The sequence below is a fragment of the Pezoporus occidentalis genome, unplaced genomic scaffold (genome assembly GCF_034315485.1).
Source record: "Pezoporus occidentalis ecotype Australia unplaced genomic scaffold, CSIRO_AGI_Poc_V1 ctg9, whole genome shotgun sequence".
Lineage (NCBI taxonomy): Eukaryota > Metazoa > Chordata > Aves > Psittaciformes > Psittacidae > Pezoporus > Pezoporus occidentalis.
Window position 1 is genome coordinate 5,509,317 of NW_026916262.1, and position 15,909 is coordinate 5,525,225.

General features: G+C 39.4%; 1 long non-coding RNA gene across 1 annotated transcript; it reads right to left on the minus strand.

Annotated features, from left to right (window-relative positions):
• Positions 1-342: 342 nt before the first annotated feature.
• On the minus strand, positions 343-10,863 carry LOC134156758 (uncharacterized). Its single transcript, XR_009962051.1, has 3 exons — positions 10,692-10,863; positions 4,854-4,956; positions 343-952 (listed from the first exon to the last, which is right to left on the minus strand). It is a non-coding gene; the product is annotated as an uncharacterized LOC134156758 (long non-coding RNA).
• Positions 10,864-15,909: the final 5,046 nt, after the last annotated feature.

Consider the following 15,909-nt stretch of genomic DNA (forward strand, 5'->3'; position numbering starts at 1 on the left):
AGATAAGCAGTTCCTCAGAGCTGAGATTGTCAGCTTCAGTCGTCACCATGTCTATAATACACCGGCCTGTTTGAAGGCTTGTTCTAGAAAGGAGGGCACAGTGGCAGTGTTTGGAAGCCTTACCCAAATCATTGTGCCAATACGTCGCACCATCCTGCCTCACTGAATTTATCAGGCTCACCCAAATGTTAGAAGAGTAAAATCTTCAGAACATGCACACATCTGTGGAGCAGAAAATCCTGTTTTAATTTTCCTGGAGTGCAGCACTTGGAATAAAACTATGTTTTACCAGGTCACTGTTATGCCTTTTGGACCATCGCTGAACATGTGAACTTGGGAAATATTCCTCTATTTTTGAAAATTGGTTTTTTTTGCAGCACAAGACATAATCAAACAGTTTAAAAATTAGCTTCACATGAACCATCCCTTCCTGAAGGAGTAGAAAAAAGAAAAAACAAAAAAAGAAAACCAACCTGATAATATCTTAGGTACAAAAAGGTACAGATAATTTTAACTATAATTATGAATTTGTGTGGATCCTCCAAAACACAAAATTATTGGCTCTCTCAGTGACCGCAGTCAGGAACAAAAGTCTTTATCACAGTCACCCCTGATGAGTCTCAGGTATCTGGCTCTTCAGCATGCCCTTTTACCTGCTAGCTGAGGTGATTCAGGCTAGGAAGCACCAGAGCAACACCCCTTGTAAACTATAGTGAAGGCTGGTAGCCAGAGAGCTGTCATCCCCAGTGTAGCAGTCTCCCTGTTAGTGGTGGTTTATTGCCTTCCCTATTCACCAGCCCAGTTCTGTTCAGTAGGTCTGTAAAAAGGTCTGTGTGAAAGGATATGATTTCTTGATAAAAGTCAAGAAGCACGGTGTCAGTCTGCAAGCTCTTCAAAGCGAGGTCTTGGTCATACAGTGGAGTGGTGATTCTGGCTGGGGCTGTGACTCTTACTGTAGTACAAATAATAAAAGTATAAAATGTACAGTGCTGCCCAAATGGAGAGAGTAAGCACAATACGGATGCATTTTCACTTTCCAGGTGAATGAGCTCTCTGTGCAAGAATCTCTCTGTGCAAAAATCCAAACTGGATATGAATCCTACTTTTCTTCCTGGAATCTTTGGGGTTATTGGGAGCTCATGATACACATAGCCAATGTTATTGCATAGCATATATCCCCTGCTTCTAGCAATGCTATGTAAAAAAAATGATGGGCATGGCTTTAAATAATGATCAGCTTAGGTCCTCTTCCATGTAACTGCACATGAAGCAAATAGCTGAACGGCAAATTGGCTCCTGTTCAAAAGTTTCCTAGCAACAAAACTGGTAATGCAGCAAGCAGCATGTCAAGCTGTATACTGTCAGTATCTGAAATAGTGAGTTATACATGAAAAAGCTCTCTTTATATAACAGAAACTTGTTCTAAGACTGAATGATGCCTGCAGGACTACTTTGTGAAAGTGAAGTCAGGAATTAAAAAAATCTGTGGCCCTCAGCACTCTGTTACTGCATTGTTATCCTCTCTAGTGAATAGTTTGGGATAAGAAAATAGGGGGAATTCAAACCAGGAGGGGTAACAGCTACTTGGTCCTTTGTTAATGTGGTTGCTGTGAAGATGTTTATCCATATTGTTAATGGGGCTTGAAGGACAAGTAAGAGCTATAAATATCTCTTTAAGGTCTTGCAAATACCATGCCAAAAAATTACCATTAAATCATGACCACAATTAATGCTCTGTGGTGCTGACTTAAATATATAAAAAAAAAAAAAAAAATCAGCTTACCTCTGGAGTTCCAAAGGAGCATTTTTCCCTCCCCAGCCAGCAGCACTCTAGGAGCAGGACTATCTGTGGGTTTTAGTTTATACAGCATCAACCCAGCAGGGGCACTCTGGGCTAGGCTTGGCATGTGTTTTAGTCACCTAGTTGCTTTGGAAGTGAAGATTGTAAGAGATTCCCTGTAGTCACCTCCTGCCTCCTTCAGGCATTTTATCTCAGCTGCAGGTTGCCTTCTGCTCCTCTGTGTGTAGCTATGATCTCGTACGCCTGCTTGGCTCTCTGAAATCCCATCTATACATTTTCCTGCTACTTAAATAGCATCACGTGAAAGTTCATTTAAAGGAGGTGGCCATAGAGAGAGGTGAGCCGATGTAACTGAGCAGGCAGTAAGGGTCCAGGAACGAGTGCCTTCAAATAAAGCAGGAAGGGTCTTAAACTGGCCGTGCAACTGCAAAGTGCACCTGAGCTGGAGTAGAACTGTCTCCATGAGGAGGAGCAGGATGTCTCCTGCAGATGGCGGTGGGGGTGTTTTACCCTTCCCGTCTGCCCCTCATGGACTCCACGGCTGTGTCCACCAAGCCTCACTGCAGCAGTGGAAGCTGGCTGCTGCCCAGGCCGCCTGCTGCGTGGTCACCCTGTCAACACCACAGCCCTTCTTCTCAACGTCTAGGTTTTAGCTCACCTCACCAGCATCAGTTGATCACCAACAGACAGTGCTTTAGGAAAACCAGACCTGAAGCAGTCCTGTGAAATGAGAAGGGAGTTCCAACGGCTATGAGTCACCTTTTCTGACCACCTCACATAACTGCTTTGGAGAACTTTGTGATTAACTTTCAATATTATGCAGTGCCTCCTGCTTTTCCTTGTTTCATGTTTGAGATTAATTTTATATTGAATTTCCCAATGTATTATTCACCTTCTAAACCTCAGAGCGATCATGTTTCATTTTATTAATCTCCATCCAACACTATTCATCACCCTTGAGCCAAGCGTTTTGAGTTTCATAATGATTCCACCATAAATAAATCAGTTCTTTAGTCATGCTGAAGTAATGTTTTGTTCCTGTAATGTTTTGCTGTACTTCAACAAAGTAGGTGCACTTCTTGGTACCCTTATCTTTCTTGAGGTATTTTGTTTTCAGCACTCTCTGCTGAAGTTGTTAGTAAAGCTGGGCATGTTCAGCCTGGAGAAGGCTCCGAGAAGAGCCTTCCACTGCCTAAAGGGACCCACAAAAAATCTGAAGAGGGACATTTTACAAGGACAGGTAGCGATAGGACAAGGAGGAATGGCTTTAAACTGAAAGAGGGGAGATTAAATCAGACATTAGGAAAAAATTCTTTACTACAAGGGTGGTGAGACGCTGGCACAGGGTGCCCAGAGAAGCTGTGGCTGCCCCACGCCTGGCAGTGTTCAAGGCCAGGTTGAACGGGGCTTTGAGCAACTTGGTCTAGTGGAATTTGTCTGTGCCCATGGCAGGGGTTGGAACTAGGTGATCTTTTCCAACCTTATGATTCTATGATTTTATGATATGTTGTATGAAGGAGGAGATGATTTTGCAAAAAATTTTAACTGCAAGGGGAAAGAACCACAAAGTTTCAGAGAAACAGAAAAGCAATGGTGGGACTTTGGGTTACTTATAAAGGGAGGAAGATGTTGAGGCCACATCTGAACAGCCTGCAGCACCTGGGACTTCTCCCCAAGCCCCAGGGAACTGCAGCAACTGAGGTCTGGGCATTCTGTGTTTGTTTTGGATATGTCAAGGACTTTCTAGCTATTCACTATGAAGGACAAGCAGGGACACTAAGGCAACAATTTTTTTGTGCCTCACATGTGGATATCTCTCTCCTTGCTGATAAAGGCATTGACTTGACAACTAGGGTGGTGATGATGCTTAACCACACAAGTAATTAACATTGTCCACTCATGCTCAAGAAAACAACATGTTTTCTTGACATGATGTATAGCATGACATGTCACCAGGGTGACTTGTCTCCTGGTGAGACTCCTCAATGAAAGGGGAGTCCTGGTGTTCCATCTGCAGCCCAGTCCTCCATACTGTTCTCCTTTGTGTAACCAGATGGGCTAAGCACTCCCATAGAAAGTTGAGAGATTTGCAATGAGTTTAGAAATAAACAACTGTGTTTGCTAATTTTCAGTTTCAGATGGTGAGTTTGTGGGTGCAATGAGCTTTGGGCTCAGGGTTTCTGTGAAAATTGTGTTATATGAGCTAGAAACCTAGCTCCGAACATCAGCAAAAATATCAGGATTTCTAGCTGCAGCACAAATAGTCCTGCCCAATCAAGGAAAAAAATAACAATCAGAAATGCAACTGATTCCTAAAAATGGCATAATGAAACCACAGCATCAAAGAAAAACCCTTTAGCAGCTTTAAATGCTACTGAGCGCTGAAACGGCAATTCCTTACTGACAGCAGTACTGATTTGGAAATATAAGCACATTGTAAACCAAAGGATTTTGACTATGGAATGAAAGTCAGCTGTATTCTAATGGCATTTTGTCCCTTATTCTTCAAATCAACTAGCATTCACACATGTGCCCTGAGGACACAGCAAGCAATTTCAGACTTCAAATCTCTGCAAATTTTGCACACACAGGGAAAGAGGGGTCATGCTTTAAGCTGTTCGTATTGAAAATGTTGAATACATATGCAGCAGCTAATAGTACAGTTATTAGGTTTGGGAAGGCTCAGGTATTAACATTGGAAAATATAGGTCTTGTGAATGGCTCTGATTCTTCGGCAGATGATTTTACTTTTGTATCAATACACATAAATAGTAAGAAAATGTAAAAATTCCTATCTCTATTTTTCAGGGTCCATCCTACACGTTCTACAAGAATGGTCACAGTGAAGGTCTGGCCTCACCAGGAGACAGTCAGGAGGACAAAATAAACTGGTGGGCATAGTGCATTTGGGGGAAAGGTGGGAAGGGTTAGGTCAGTCAGTGATCTTTAGGTGTTTGCTGAGGAAGACTGAAATCAGGGCACATTCCCCAGACAGACCTATGAGCTTGCACTGTGTTGCAACTACTACCACCAGTACTCTTACTACTCTCACCTCCTTCCATATCTGAAACTTTCCCAGATAGTGTCTGGGCTACAGGTATCTGTGGTCCAGCTCCATGATATCCACCAGTGAAGAGCAGAAAATACAGTTCCATCTTGCAGCCCAGGGGGAAAAACAGCTTTTTAAGTCTGTGGTTCACATGCATGTAAATGTTACTTAGAAGACAGAGTTGCATTGTCCAGTGATGCTATAGCTAAAGTTAAAAATGAATCAAAATTCAAAAAGTCACTGTAGGGGGTGAATGTAAAGTCAAGCCACTAAAAATTCAGGAGTACTCTGTAATCCAAGCAAAGAATGGCAATGTCCAGACATGGCACTCACACCAAGGACAGCAGCAGCCTTTGCACAGTAGTTAAATTGTGGTAGAGGATCAAATTAAACACACCAAAGGAGACTTGAAGTGTAAGGACACAATGTGGCTGATAAAAAAGAGGGTTTGCTACTCAGCAATGTTTGAGGTTCATCATCTGGAAAAAGAAAATAAAAATCTAAGGTCTATTCTTGAGGTGAAAGTTTCTCAGTTCAATAAAGCTGGATTTAAGCCAAATTATTGGTTTGAACATATCAAAACCTGTTTCAAATTTAATGGCTTTTAAAGGGTAGCTTTTTTACAATCATCCACTGTGCTGCATAAACAAGTCGTTCTCAAATGGAAAATGAAACATTTCCTTTGAGAAAGGGTCAATACATTGTAGTCTGACATTTTGTTAGGTCACAAGTTTCTTGTGAACTATTTAGGTTTTGGTAAATGTACATTTTGCTATGAAAAAAAACCATAGTTGATAAATTGCTAGTCACATCCAGAGACAATTATACAACCACCATATCAAAACATGACATGTTAACATTTTATGAAAGAAATTAAAAGCCAGAGGCAAACAGACAGTATCAGATTATAATGTAGGAATATTAGCATTAGAAGGCAGTGTGGGACCCTTTTCAACATATTGATGAAGATCGGGTTACGTTAGTCATATACAAGATCCACAGAGATGGAATGTGGACAGATATTCAAGCCTGTATAACCTGCCAGATACAAGATTCACTCTCATCTTAGGAAAGACTTCATGGCTGATTAAATTTAAGCTGCAGTGCAGAGGGTTAGCAGGTGAAGAGGACTGGTGAACTGGTAGAAGAGAATGTATGAAGTTAAAATGCCACAGCTTCTTAGCTACCCTGACTGATGGGATCAGATTTGTAATTTTGAGGATGGACATCAAGGGTGAAATGCTGTCAATAAAATGATCGTCTGGATATTGTATAATCTATAATGAAGTTATTTTCAGGGCCATTGCTCAGGAGGCAATTGCATTCGTTTGATAACACACCATCATAATTCACTTTACTATATATACATGCTGTATTTTACCATATTTACATTTATGTATTGAATCTACATATATTTGAAATGAATGCTGACTTCAAAGAAGTACATAGAATCATAGAATGGTTAGGGTTGGAAAGGACCTTAAGATCATCTAGTTCCACCCCCCTGCCATGGGCAGGGACACCTCACACTAAACCATGTCACCCAAGGGTCTGTCCAACTTGGCCTTGAACACCGCCAGGGATGGAGCATTCACAACTTCCCTGCGATGAGATCTAGATGATTTCAAAATAAACAAAAAGCTGAAATGAAAGCCTTAGAACTTACTGTAATGGAAAAAGAAGTCCTCCACATATAGACTAAATGAATTACAAAAATTCAAGTTTATACCTCCTCTGACAATTATCTTCAACTTTCTACTAGGAGGACTGAATTTGCAATTCTATTTACTTGCAGTGGTAATTCAATTTAGTTTCTGTGGCATTGCAGTACCTGGCAACTAAAACCTGAAAATAAGGATTCCACATAATAACACAAATTTGGCACAAAGTTGTCTGGAAAATCACTGTATTTGTTTTACAGCATCTTGTTCTTTAGATTTTGTTTGCAGCTCAGCACAGTGCGAGTAGCAGCACTCCATTCCCCTTTCTATCTCTTTATGTTATCTTTCTTCTCATTGAAAAAGAAAAAAGTGAGGTGAAGGGCAGCAGCAGATCTTTTCCCTTCACAATTTCAGAGAATTTCAAGTTTCATGTAGGTTTTTTTTTGGTTGGGTGTTTTGGTTTTTTTTTTGGTGGATTGGGGTTTTTTTGGTTGTTTCTGTTATTTGTTTTGGTTTTTTTTCTGTGTTTTTTTTTTTTTGTTTGTTTCTTTCTTTCTTTGGGGTTTTCTTTTTGTCACTAGAAATATTAGATACAAACTAAAATTCTGCCTACTGGTCCTGGCAAAATGCTTTCATGTTCTTATTAGTTTCAGCTGAATGGTCCTATCATAGCATAAGGTTACTTCTTTAGAAACATCACTTTAATACTTGATAGTACCTGTTTAAGGCTTTCCTAATACATTGATCACTAATTTATTATGTTAATTTTCTGCCTCCATTCTGCCTTTGTTGTTTAATCTTTTCTTGCCTAAGAAAACAAAAACATAATTGACATTTTGTAAACTGTGCTTTTAAGGTGAATGATATTTCTTATTAAATACCCCCTTGACCATCTGTTTTCCAGTTCATGGAATATAGCTGTCTCTGAATGTGCATGTAAATACCATTAACAGTTAAAGGAGCTATCATGTACATCAGAGAAAAATACATTCTTTCCTTCATTCTTTTTCTCTGAGCATTATGCTATGTTGTGTTGAAAAGGCAGAAGTTTGTAAAATGCAAAAAGTTTTCCTAGACAAGTGAGTGTCCCATCTTCCAACCAATGTTTTACTATTTCCAATTTCAGCATTTTGTTGTCTAGTCGAGACACTTTGTGACATTAACAATACAAACATCTTTGCAGGGAATTTGGCACTTCAAAACAAGTGTGTTTATACTGTGTTCGGGACCTGATTAGGACAATGATGCCTACACAGCTGAATTACCACAGAAATCATTGCCACAGTCAAGAGATGGTCTCATCAGGACAGAACTGATCCATCCTTGGCCCCTAAAGTGTTATGGGTAAGATGAAATGAGATAGCTATACAAACAAAATGATCTAAAATGATAACAATGAATGAACCTGAGGAAGTGACTCTCTGAATTATTTGAAAGGTTACTAAAGTAGAATGATCTTTCAAAGTAACCTTGTTTATTTCTTCTGTTGTGAATACCTCATTTTCTGTACTTTTTCAAAAATACCTATTTTCCTTACTGATATCATTCCACAGTGACCTTTGGCTCTGCATCTCCTTGCTGTCATCACATTGTCTGGCTGAACCAGCTACTGGCAGCAGTTGAACCCATCTGGCGAGTTCCAGCAGATGCAGAAGATTATTCACTCCAGAGGATGCATACAGCATGCGTAACCTCCAGAGTCATACATGGGATTTAAGAGGCTGGGCTTGCCTTTCAGAAATATGTTGCATACAGAAGGAGGCTTTCACAGGAAAGCCCCTGAGGGATGCAAAGTTTGATACAAGGAACAGCAACAACAAAGAGACTATCAGATTTGCTGTGTCTTCCAAAATTAAGAAAACGCACCTAGGATACAGGTGGTGAAGTAACGAAACTCTCACAAGAGACAGAATTCCCACAGGATTCCTGGATCTAAATCAAGGCAGTTTTGTCTCATTAATTCTTATTAGTGTCTCATTACAGACAGTGATTGAAGAGGAAAATGTTAATGCTAACAATGGTCGAATTTGCACTAGATGTAATTGAAAGTTGATGCTGCTTAGGGAACTGGTTCATGTGCTAAATCAAGACTAAAGTTACAGCATCTTTAAATTAGGTGAGATAATTTCTTCTGGTAGCCTTTAATTCTTTTACAACTTAACTGACTAATTCTAATCAAAAGGATGTTTCTTTCTTTTGATGAAGGAAAGAATTCTTTGTCTACTGACTTACTTGAAGTTGCATCGTTATTTCCCCTTGGCTAATCTGACTGTTCTTTAACTAATTTGTGTGTCCATTTATTCCAACACCTTTTTTTGCAGAATCTTTTGAACCTGGTGGCCAATTTCGACTATCTTTGGCATCAGGATAGATTAATGTCACTGAATTAGGTTATCCAAAAGTAGAGTGAAATGTGGTAGGAGTATATAACAGCTAGCAGCAAATAAGACCAAAAGAAATTGTATTTAGGGGTTTCTTGGTGAAACAGCAAAGCTAGTCAGAATTGCAGAAGGAGACTTCATAGAAATCTCCTTTAATTTCAGAGATAATGTTTTGTTTAACTATTATCTATAAAACATGTAGTATAATGAGAAAAGTGAACATTTAGCCATATTTTCATGATGTAAATTCAGGAAATTCAACTTTTCCTGATTAACTTCAATAGCGGTTGGTGCTAAAATCTCTTCAGCTGTTGAACAAAGAGCATAGAAAATACCAATGGCCATCAGCTCTCAGAGGCTTCTTCATTGCACAGCTGATTAGAGATCAGAAGCAGAACTAAAGTCCCAGCATCCCATTCGGATTCGGGGAATTTCCTCTTGTCCCCAACCCCTTACATTCAAAGACAGGATCTGAAGGTCTATTTTGAGCTCCTTTCTCTTTTTGCAAGCTTGAAGAGATGATAGCTGAATCTGGGCCCACTGGAGCTCTGCCTGCTTCGTGGTTTAATTGCCTCACATGTAATTAGTTTCTTCTGAAACCCTTGTCTATTTTTAAAAATAGAGTTAAGGGTATGATCCAACTCCTTTTAAATGCAGTTATATGAATCAAACTGTATTAACAAATTAACTCCACTGTGTAAGAGCTGTGATTTACATATTGTGATTCTTTTCCCTTTCTCAGAAGATACAATTCATTACTTTTCAATTGCATGGCATGCTTTATTTTGGGATTTTTTTTTTTCTGTGTCAGTCACATTCTCTTGGTCTACCGGCAGAGCGTGCTGGCTCACAAGACCAGTATTTTTCAAGTCAAGGAAGGGCTGAAAGAAGTTTTGAAACAGAAAATATATTTTAGGGAGGAAAAAAAGCCTGTCTTGAAGATGGTGTATTTTTTTTTTCCCCACTTTCTTACCTTCGGTGGCCTTAGTAATTCTATTTTTATGAGTCACCCAGACTGACTGGATGATGATAAAACTCAGAGATGATCACTGTAACTTTTACATCTGAATTTAAGTTTCAGGAAAAATGGAAACGAAATAAGCCTGAGATATTTGAAACTCACTCCAAGCATTTCTCAAGTTTTGCTCCCTAGAAGCATTTTATTCCATAGATTCTAAATTTTGCTCCAGAACTATTTGGAGATGACCTGTTTGATCTTTATTCGATGATGTGATGATATATGATTACAGTTCAAACACAAACCACTAATAATTTTGGGTTCTAATGCTAATTGAAATCAGTTGCTTCCTGCTTTCAGATAACCACCTCTTGGCTGAATTTCACCTTAGATCTCTGTGGCAGCCTTAAGACTGGTAAGGCAGACCTCTGTAGAGAGCTCTAAAGTGCAGCAAAGCACCGCTAGCATTGCTGTGTGTATGTGAGATTTGGGAGGCTGGGCAGAAGCTAGTTAGAGATGCTGTTACCTTGGTGACAAACCTGCAGTTGGAAATATTGTACATTGACTAGCCAGTGCAGAACTGGATGCAGGGACAACCTCCGGCTGCAACAGCAGCAAGGTAGAAATCATACCTGCTTTGCACTAAAAACTGAGGGTTTTATTCTGCTTTATGGTGGTTCTTTTGGCATAGCTCAAAGTTTGAAAGTGTTTCCTAAGTTTGGAGCTTTCTAAATGTGTCCATGGAAGTTTCCTATTATTTTCTGGAAACAGTCAATGAGAATAGCACCTGCAGACAATTCTGATTTTATGGAGTTGTTTTCTCTTTACTGTTTCTACCTACCTGCGCACTGGAATCTTCTTGGTACTAAGTGGAAGGGGTGTGGGCTGTCTTCTCCAGCTAAGCAGCTTCAAGCTTAACTACCAGTGCTTTCTCCTCTACTGCTTCTAAGCAACAACTGACTCCAAACTATAGTCAGCAGAGCTACAGCCCACACAATGCACACACCCACACACCAATATGAGAAGCTTGCTTGAAGGTTTTCAAAACATGGAACAGAAAGCCAACTGACTTGAGAAAGAATTTGAATTGCATATTACCTGAGCTTATTGACTGATTCAAACAATTTTCCTAAATATCTGAACACTGGCTGTGAATAATAAGTTTCAGAGTACCATCTCAAGATGAATAATTAAACTTTTAAATATCTGAAGATAGAATTGAAGTATCAAAGATGCTTTTCACAAGCATGTACGTACCAATGAACTTCTTTAGGCTCTGGGTTATCATTGAACAAGCAGCCCAGATGTTAGCAGTTGGCATCTGCTGACATCTGGACAAGACTTCTTCCATCTAACTTGATAACAGTGGCACCCCCGGGTTTTTTTATCATTAGGTATTGTAGGTCACACTCACGTGTATGTTACATGGGGCCAAAGTTAAGGTTCAATTTCTAAAGCAGTTTGCACCTGATCCAACAGGCCCTTTGCCTGACCGTAGATTGACTTTAGCACAAGCACTGAGTCAAGCTACTTTATACAAAACAACTGGATTAATATAAGAATGGTCAGCCTTATTTCATCTGAAGATTGCGCCTGGCACATTCTGGGCTGCTTTTGCTATGAGCTTTCCCAGATTCTCTACTAAACTCATTTGTCCTTGGGCAATATTCAGTCCTGCATATCACTGGTACACTTTAGAAGTTGTTAAATGATTATGCAAGCAGGAAGATGTAAATTAGTAACCAGATGTTCCCTTAAGGTTATGCAAAGTGTAAAAGGTTAAGGAATACCAAGAAGGGATAGTTTGCTAGTTGCCATTCCTTAGCTGTGACTGGTGATATAATCAGAACATTACTAGCTTAGTCTGTGACCCTCTGACTCAGGAATCAGTTAGGTAGCAGAAAGAATGCCTAGATGACACAGCTGCTCTCCATCCTAACTTATTTATTAGATTGATATTGATTGATTCATCAGAAATAGGTTTGCTAACTCTCAATTTCTGTTTGAAAGCTAAGATTTCATACACAAAATTACCTCTAAGGGTCATACAAAAACCATGAACAAATCCATGTGGAACTCATGGTTTGGATGTGTTCCAAACTTACCTTGGAACATCTAGAGCTTGGATGGGCTGAAATACCCTTTACACATGCATCTTCCTCTCTGTCAGCTATAGAGGTGGATAGGTTTGTAACTTAAGTATCCTGATTAGGTGCATAAAGTTGTGAGGACTGAATAAAGATAGAATCCAGGTGGTCTTCCCCTTCCAAATGCAAAGCATTCACTGGCATTACTTCATGGGGGTTGGCTAAAGGGATGCATCATAATCAATTTCAAACACCACCAGTACTGTATTATTCATGCATGTCTGTATAACTTTTGTCTAATTTTCAGGCTAAACCCAGAAGCAATAACCAGATTAAGAACAGCACCTTTAATGATATGTTATGAAGATTTGAAAATATGAATATTTATTAGAAATATTGCACATAACAGAATCTGTCAGGACCCTGAGGGCACCAATAGGCCTTTATGGCCCTGACCAGCCTCACCAGGGACATGCACCCTTACTTTCTGCCCACTGCTCCAAGAACTCCTTTTAGGTGCACCTGAAACCCTTACATTAGGTTAGCTAAGACCCTCTCAATACAAGTATTTTATCTTTGTAGTGAGGGAAATTTCACCAGTTCTTCAGCAACCTCTTCCAATGTTTAATTGCTTTCATGCTGAAGAACATTTTTTTCCTTATATCTCACATGAGAGATCAGTAGAACAGTAGTATCCAAGCTCTCTAAATAAATCAACATTTTAGCAGTTCATGTTTGCTTGTTACTAGGTGTTTTACAATGGCTGCAGCTGTGTAGTTTAGATGTTGAATCAGGAGCATAAAGGATGAAGTCCTGACTCATGTAGGATCAGTCCTCTGTATTTTCCCCCTTTGCTACATGCAACTGGAACTTTCATTTCCTACAGCGAAGATATTTGCTATCTCAAGATGTGCCTAAGCTTCTGGGGAGCAAACCATTAACAAATGTCACGTTACATTTCTGTAGGAAAACACTAAAGAAAGCCATCATGCTAGAGCCACTGCTACTATGGCTCATCATCCTTGTCAAGTGATGGAGAGCAGGTCAAAACAAGTTCAGTCTTTCCATCTAGGTACTGCGTATAACAAACCCTGTTTGAAACAACACTTATTCTTCAGAACCTGGGAACACGCGTTAAAACGTATTGTTATTGCTTAGGTGACTGAGAAGCTATTTGTATTCACCCCTTGTTTTGCAATTTTTCTCTTCCTTTTTTGTTTTTGTTGTGTCTTTTGATTTTATTTTTATTTTAAATGAGTACTAACATCACACAAAAGAAATCGCTTCTGACAGTTTTTTCACACTATTCACGTCACATTTTGCTGATTTTACGTGCTAAACCCAAAATAGATGTAATTAGTCAGGCCTTACTTTTTGGCACATTTCCTGGTAGACTAGGTTAAAAGCATCCACTTAGTACAGCCTAATTCAGAAAACTTGAAGTGTTGCAGACAGTGATCTCATGGTATCTTCCTTTTCCATATCTCAATCTATATAACTAATGCCTATTGAACAGATTAGAAAAGAGAAAGAATTTGTATGAGATGACCCTTGTTTGCTTTAATTTATAGAATTCTATTTTTATTTTTTTGTCATAGTACTTTAGATCCATTTGGTCGTCAGAGAGATTATTTAAAGACAAACCTTTATTAAAAACAATAATAATGTTAAAAAGATTTGATTTGCTATAGTTGCCAACTATGAAGTAACTCACAAGCCATTTTGTCTCTTGAGATCAAAAGGTAATTAAATAAAAAGGGTGTTCCAGAATGAGATCTTTCCTATACTCAGCCTATGAGTGAAGCAAGTAGAAATACATAAACTGACAAGAACTCAGTTAACCCACTGAATTTTTAAATATGTCCTAGGGGAAGAATTGATTCAGTCAGGAGCTCTACATTCGAAGGAGCTCTGCAGTCAAAGTCTGTTTTAGAGCTATTCGCTTAACTTACCACTTAGCATGAGTAGCTAGATTTGCTGAAGTCTGAGGCTGCAAGCTGTGGACCTTCACCTAGATATATTACTTTTGGCTGGAAAAGAGTTTTCTTAGTGATTTTGCTAGAAGATGGTACAGTGTTGTGTTTTGTCTTTAGCGTGAGAAGGATGTTGATAACACACTGATGTTTTAGCTGTTGCTAAGTAATGTTTATCTTAGATCCAGGACATTTTTTGGTGTCCTGTGCTCTGCTGATAAGCTACTGTACAAAAAGCACAAACCAGAAGATGAGGAGACTACTACCATCAGCAGAAGCTGCAACTCAACAAGGTAAGAACAGTTAAATGCCTCCCTGCATGGAGATGGAGAAAGAATTCAATGAGCTGTTAGAAGACCCCAGACCAAAAAATCACCATTGGACCAAAAAGACACGTGAGGGGCAGGTGCATAAATCATAAGGATATAATGGCTCAGAGATTTCTTTCTTTGGGGTCCCTCTGTGGAGTCACCCAGCTTAAGCTGTCCCTTTTGCTGTACCACTCAATCATTTTTTTTTTCCTCCTGGAATCAAAGGCCTGAGACTTGGAGGAAGCACACCTGGGAGTGTGTGTTTGAGTGAGGATTCGAAAGGGGCACCCATCAGCTCATTGGAGCTGCCTACTGCAAAGGGACTTTGGTCCTAGCAGTTTAAGTTTTGGGTGGTGTGCATGTGACTCCAGAATGGTGTGTGAAAAAATAAATGCAAGACCTTAAGAAGGGATGAACATAACGAACCAGTGTACTCATGCTGACATAGAATCCTAGAATAAAGGTTGGAAAGAACCTTAAGATCATCAAGTTCCAACCCCCCTGCCATGGGCAGGGACACCTCACACTAAACCATATCACCCAAGGCTTCGTCCAACCTGGTCTTGAACACTGCCAGGGATGGAGCATTCAGTAGAGGACGAATTAACCCAGAATGGAACAGTATAGATAGCAACAGTAAGTGCACAACAATCCTCAGAAAATGTGGTTTTTTTTTTTGACAGGATTGTGATAGCAATGGCTGGAAAACTGGTAACAAGAAGAGGACATCTTCTAGATGGGAGGTCTTGGAAAGTAGTATAGGAGCCTTTACACAGTATCACTTTACAACATCAGTGAGTGTGAGACTGCAACATATAGGCAGCCCCCATGAGTATGAAAATAGGTAAAGCAAGCAGGCTGCCACTAAAGTAAATTCTAAGCATGAGCTTTATCAAGGGGTACTGATCTTTGCAAACCTCTGTAATATTTAGCAGATTTGTCCACCTGAAGTTGTTAATCAATGAATACTGAGCTACAGTTTAGCTGGAAAGCTGAAACAGAAATGTTAATTGTAAGATATGTAAATTTAGTTCTCTTTTGTCTGTCTCCTTTCTCCCAAAGTGATAGTTTTATGCAAAATTTTCAGTAAACCTATCCATTTCCATCTGTAGGGGAGAGCTCAGCTGAATTCTTCTGTTCAGTCCCTCCTATTTTATCTTTATTACTATGTTGGTTCAACCATATTGTTCTGCTTGGTTTTTCCCTTTTCTGTCCTAAAAGTTTTGTTCTCCTCCTCCTTAGCCCCACTAGCCATTTTCTTCTTAGCTTAGTGTTTCTGTGCCCAAGACCATTTAAACCTCACTCCATTTCCCTGTTTTTTTTCATGTCCTATAAAAATCTTTTCTATTTATACACCACTTGTATGAGACAAGATTTCTCCAAGCCTACTCTGAGTCTGAAAATATCAAAAGGGCAATATAAAAAAAAAAGCAATTTTAAAAGGATAAATGAAATATTACCCACCTTTTTACTCTTGTAGTTTGGATGGCTGAAAGATCTGTCAGACTCACCCAAAGTCCTTTGGCAGGAATCCCAAAGAACAGCCTCCTAGTCTGAAGTCTTGTGGCTTTTGTGGGAAAGAATCAGTGAAACCAAAATAGGACTCTTGGTATCAGTGCCATAAGTACACAGCAGTAATGTGCATGTACTGAACACTGGGCATGCCAACCCTAGATGTCTTAAATCTG